The sequence below is a fragment of the Gopherus flavomarginatus genome, chromosome 21 (genome assembly GCF_025201925.1).
Source record: "Gopherus flavomarginatus isolate rGopFla2 chromosome 21, rGopFla2.mat.asm, whole genome shotgun sequence".
NCBI lineage: Eukaryota > Metazoa > Chordata > Testudines > Testudinidae > Gopherus > Gopherus flavomarginatus.
In genome coordinates, this window is record NC_066637.1 from 16,459,528 (window position 1) to 16,465,862 (window position 6,335).

The following is a 6,335-nucleotide window of genomic DNA, read 5'->3' on the forward strand; positions in this document are numbered from 1 at the left end:
GCCCATTGTGTATGTGTGCAACTGATTGTTCCTTCCTAAGTGGAGTACTTTGCATTTGTCCTTATCGAATTTCATCTTTTACTTCAGACCATTTGTCCACTTTGTCCAGATCATTTTGTATTTTAATTCTATCCTACAAAGCATGTGCAACCCTTCCCAGCTTGGTAATCTAGGCCTTTGTGTCTCTGTGCTTCAGTTTCTGTAAAATGGGGATGATAATAATGCCTAGTGCTGATCTACCACGTTTCATCAGCAGATCTCAAAGGAGGTAAGTGTGGCCATCCCTATTTTGTGGATGGGGAAATTAAGGCACAGAGAGAGGACGTGACTTGGCCAAGGTCACCCAGCAGGCCGGTGGCAGAATCATAGAATCATAAAATGGGAATAGAATTCAGGTCTCCTGAATCCCTGTCCTGTGCTATGTGCACTAACTTTCGTGCCCTACCTCACAGGAGATACGTTTAACATTGTGAAGTGCTCAGATATAGGACTCTGAAGACCACCGTAAGTACCTACGATAAGTAGAGTTTCACTCTTTTATTCTCAGGTTGCCCTCCCTTCCCACTCATCTCTTATGTGAGCAAGAAATGAAAACTGAGGCTTGGTCTACACTGGGCAGTGGGGGGGGCGATGTAAGATATGCAACTTCAGCTAGGGGAATAGCATAGCTGCAGTCGACGTATCTTATTCTGACTTACCTCAAGTCCTCATGCCGCGGGATCGACGACCGTGGCTCCCCCGTCGACTCCGCTACCACCGCTCGCTCTGGTGGAGTTCCGGAGTCGACGGGGAGTGCATTCGGGGAATCGATATATCGCGACTCGTCTAGACGTGATATATCGAGCCCCGATAAATCAATCGCTACCCGCCGATACGGCGGGTAATCTGGACGTACCCTGAGAAAAGATGGATTATTAACATGGCTTCAGAACTGTCATGCTGCAGAAGGATGGCTCCGACATCCTCACCTGCTCCTCGGGCATGTGACACAGCTGATTTCCAGCTGTTTTTTCAGAGAGTCACCACCATATGCAACAGCTTCACCATGACCCTACATGCTGAGTGTATTCACTTGTTGTCATAATATTGTGACAGAGCCCGGGCCACTGAGGTAGTCATGGTTCTCACTAGAGTTCAACAAAAGTCGGAATGTTCATTCCATAGGAAATTCCAAAATTTGTTTTATCCCAAATTAGGATGAAAAAGAAATGACATTTTTCATGTAATGAGAAGCTCTGGAAAAAAAAATTGATTTTGAAATGCTTAAATGTCTCATTCTGAGTCAGTTTCATGTTAAACTGCATTTGCCTAGGGTGCTTCAATACCTCCTGGGAGTTTGGGTGCTTCATGCTCTCATTCTTCCTGTAACAGGGTCAACACCTGCCTCTTGCTAGCACCCCCTTTTCTCTGCCAATGTACCTGCAAACAGAGTCTTTTCACGGGACAGTCCCCACCTCTCGCAGGCAGCCCCACTTGGTTGGTTGGGTGTGAGCCTGCTTCTCTTTTTTGGTGTTATATCGGGGTGGCACCCACCTCTCGCGGCTGGTCTTCAGCAGCTCAGCCCTCCGGCCAAGCCACACATACTGTCCCCCCTCTCAGGGTATACAGTCCAAGTGCTCAGCACTGGTATGGGGCTGTAGCTCTTAAGGCTTCTCCCAGAGGCACTACCTTCTTCAACCACCCAGCCGCGGCACATCTCAGTACCCACAGCTGGTGGCATTTCAGCAGGCCTCCCCGGGCTCATTCTGCAACCAGACCAGCAGAGTCCATCTTGGTACCCTCAGTGGCCTGGCCAAGTTCTGTGCTCAGACCCCCTGGGCTTCAGCCGGCCTTCTGCTGGCCCTGCTGCTCTTCCCGCCAGCCAGATACCAGGTCTTCAGCACCCTTCCCTGGGCTTCAGTTCTGTTTGCAGTGAGCTGTCCGTGGTACTGCAGCTCTTCCAGCCAGTCACCGAGTCTTCTCTCCTCAATTCCACACTGCAACTGAACTTCCCTGCTCTGCTGCTTGTCTTATATAGGGCACTTCTGGCCCCAGATTGGCTGCTCCATCAGCCCCTCTGATTGTCTGCTCTTCTGCAGCCACTCTCAGCTGCCTGGAGGACTTCTCTCTGCTGTATTTTGGGGCAGGGCAAGGCCATGAGGTCTCCAGCAGGGGGCCTCTGGTCCTAATCCACCGTGCCCCACTTTCCCATCATGTGGGGTCTCTAAGTAGACTACTACTCCCATGAGGCACTTCAGTTACACAACTCCCATAATGCCCCACACAGCTCAGTCAAAGTGGGGCCCAGGCCATAGGAGAGAATGAGGTCACGGAGCATCTGAACTACAACGCCTATGAGACTCCGTAGCCCCAAAGGGAGATGCTGTTTAATGTCAAACTGACCTGAAATGAAAAGTTTTGGTTCAGTTCCTCAAACAAAAATGTTTTGATTCTGGTTGAATCAGTGGAAACCAGTGGAAAATCAGAACATTCCGTCAATCTAAATTTTCCCCCAGAAACAACATTTTCTGTCCAAACCCCCATGTTGACGGGACATTTTCATCTAGCTCCTGTTACAGCAGTGCTGCTGCTGGGCGATGGGGCTGCCATGGAGACACAAGAGGTGCATGTGCACTGCAGCTGGGAGGGTGCTTCCCAGCACAGGTAGACGAACGTCCGCTAGCGCTGCTTGAGCTACCAAGCCACACGAGCAGCGTGACCATGGCTGTAGCATCACACTCAGGCCAGCAGCCTGGGTATAAATGTGCCTGAGCCCCTGAGTCTGTACAGGACAGAACATAGCCCCACCAGCTCAGCCCCCTCCCACTTGAGGGAAAAGAGAATGGCTAGCAGTATAGGGCCTATGATACATGGCCTTTGCTCTCTTTCATGACCAACTATCATTAGGTATGTCTCAAGCTACTTGGTGTCATACTCGACCACCACTAGGAATCCTCAGCCAGTGCAGAACATAGCTGCCTGCTCATTAACTGGGATTTTACACAGGTCACACTGCGCTGGCTCACAATTGGTTTCCAGATACAATTTTGGGTTTGGGCGTATAAAGCTGTCAGTTCCACTGTGCTCATAACGCACCTCAACAGCTGAAGCAGTTGAGCTGACAATCCCTAGATATGTAGGACGTTATTACTGAGTATAAAACAGTCGCAGCCCCAAACGGTGCCCCCTTGGATGTGTCAGTCCCTGCCCCCAAGCGCTTACAGTCCTGTGACAGGGCCACTCACCTTCTCACAAGCATCTCCTATCTGGTGTGCACGTACCTGCACTGTCTCTCGCTGCCATCTCCGGTTGGCACCCCCTGCCGACTAGAGTTGCCACCTTCCTAACTGCTGGTAACCAGACCCCTGAGGCCCCACCCCTTCTCTGCCTCTTTCCATGAGGCCTCGTCGCTTCTCTGCGTCTGCGAGGTCCCACTCCTTCTCTGCCTCTTCTCCCTGTTCCTCTCCCCCTTCCCACCATCACTCGCTGGATCGTCTCCACCTCTCCCACGCCACCCAGCTGAGCTTCCTCTACTCTGGGGCTGGGACAGGAGCTGCTGCAGCCTGACAAGGAGTCTGCCAGCAGGTAGGAGGTGGCCCTGGCTGAGCAGCGGCCAGTGCAGGTTAATGACCTGGCATCTCCTCTCGCCCCACAGTAACCTGGACTTTGGTATCCAGCCAGCACATCTGACTGCAGGCTGCCAGGTCCCCTTTTCGACTGGATTTTCCGATCAAAAACCAGGCACCTGGCAAACCTACTGCCCACAGCTAGCTTTTCTCAGGTAGGTTTTCAGTGACACAGCCCTCCGGCCAAGTCGCACACAGTTCACGTGTGAAACAACAAACAGACCCCTTCTGGGGTAAACAATCCAACAGGGCCTATCGCAGTACCCTCAGCTGGTCTCTTTATCTGCAGCCCCATCCCTTGGCTCAGTCCTCAGCGATCTGTCTCTCAGCCCCGTTCTGGACTCTCTCTCCACAGTCCCTGCTCTGATATGGAGCGGTGCCCCCAGGGCTTCCTGCCTGGAGACGCTTCGCCTTTCAGTCCTCATTGACCCCAGCTCAGTCATTCCTTCTGGTTCAGTCCACTCCCTTTCCGGGGGTATCAAAGTCCCACAATTGCTGGCCTCCTTCTGGGTCTTCAACCCCTTCCCTGGGCCACTCGCTTTCTCAGGGAGTAAGTCACTTCCCTAAGGGCTAGAAGAGGGTGGGGTGAACCCAGGCCCACCCACCACTCCAGTTCCTAACCCAGGGACCATATAAGTAGCCACCACCTGCTGCTTCCCTTTAACTTCTTGCTGCTCCACTTTGCTGGGCCACTTCCCTTCTTAGCCCCAACATCTTCTTTGCTCACCCGGCTCCAGCCAGCACTGATCCATCCAGCCCTGCAGCCAGCCAGGAGCTCTGGCTCCATCCAGCAAACGGAATCTGCTCAGACCCTGCAGCGCCTTTTAGCTGGGCCCACTATGCACTGACTGGTGGCTCCCCCCAAAAAAATAAGGGTCAGATTTTCCAGTGTGTTCAGCACCCAATGTGCACCCAGCACCAAATCTGGCCCAGGAAGGCTGGGAATGGAGTAGATGAGTTAATCCAGCCCCTGCTAGGATAAGCTGAAGGAAAGGTGGATGATCCCAGCACATCCCAGCTGAGCCAGGGAGTGGGAATGCTCCTGGAGGGATGAAGTTGTATGAGTTTGTGCAGCACTGGACCCATCTGCCAGCACAGGTTTCCCTTGGTCTCCCTCCGGAGGGTCCTGGATTTGTGTTCTTCCAATGTCTCCTCTCCTCCTGCCCTGATCACTGGCATCTGTGATCCCTCTGTGATCCCTTCACCACAAACCTTTCCAAAACGTCCAAGTGCCAGTCTCAGTGCCAGCTTCTACCCCTCTCAGACCTCCCTCACCACGGCTGCCTGGTGCATGGCGATGTTCAGCTGTGGGTTTGTGTCAGGATGGTTTTTTTTTTAATGGCAGGTAATTAAATGCATGCAGTTGGAGCCATAAAGCAAGGAAATGACTCCCAATCCCCCTCGATAACATTGCGGATCATTCAATTCTCATTGCTCCAATAATCCAAATCTAATTTGCTGGGAGCCCTGTGCAGAGTCTTCCAGCAGTTCATTATGGCGTGTGACTAGCATTTCATTACGCCTCTTAACAGGCTGTGTGGAGGAACTCCTGCTAGCAGCAGCCGCCGCTGGCCTTCATCTCTCCACTGGATGCATCTTGGTACGGTAAATCCTCCTCTGTCGCTGCCCACCCCACACACCTTCCTGAACCAAACCCTAGTTCTCAATGCCCAGGGCACAGTGGAAATCTGAACCCAGCTGAGGATCTGATTGTTCCTCACACACACACACACACACACACACACACACACACACACACTCATGCATCTACACACGTGCACATGTATGCGCACTTGTGCTGCTGCATGAACACACACACACTCTCTAAACTTGGGCCTGTTCAAAAATCCAGATCAGGACCCCCCAATCCTAATTTTGCAGTTTGAATCCATCTCAGTCTTCCCCAAACAATTTTCTGTGGTGATATTCCTGTCTTCCCCGCCCACAGCCACAGCTCAATGCGACAGAGGACAAGCCATCTGTCCAGAAATCATTACTACATATTATTTGGCATTATAGATCAGCAGGAATTATGAAGGCTATATGGTCGCTTTGGGCCAGCCAATCAGCTTGCGTAAATTCTCTTTATTGACATCACTGGAGCTATGGCAGTTTACACCAGCTGGGGATTTGTCCCTGAGTTTTAAAGATTTTTTTAAAAATGAACCAAGTTTGCTTTACTCTCATTTAAGGATGCCCAGGAATGGGAGAGCCATTCTTGTGCAAAGGGATGTTGTTATATCAAGGTGCCGGCAAAGCTGCAATTATCCGCACTAAAGCCAATTCAGATCAGCCTCTGAAATTAACACGGAAAGGGACATGTGCTGAACCTCAGTCTGCTCCATACAAGACCAAGTCAAACTGGAAATATTCCATAGCTATAGAATCAGCACAGACCCAACGGCCAAGCTGGCACAGGTGAACCTCCGCCCTGCTGTAGTGCTAAGAGCCAGACAGTCCGAGAGAAAAGCAGGATGCTGGCAAATGTCAGACGAATATGTCCTGATTTCTTGGCCCCTGATGCTGAGCTGGTGAAAGCTGCTGCAGTCCCACTGCCTTCAACAGAGGCATGCTGATTTACACCAGCTATTGGGCTGGTGCCTTGCCTTAACAACAGGGGTTTGGGGCAGTAGGAAGGAGACTAGAGGGACAGATTCTTGGGTGGTGCAAAGTTTACATCGATGGAGAGAAGCTCTCTGCTGGCAGGAAGCTGGTAGAGATCATGCTACT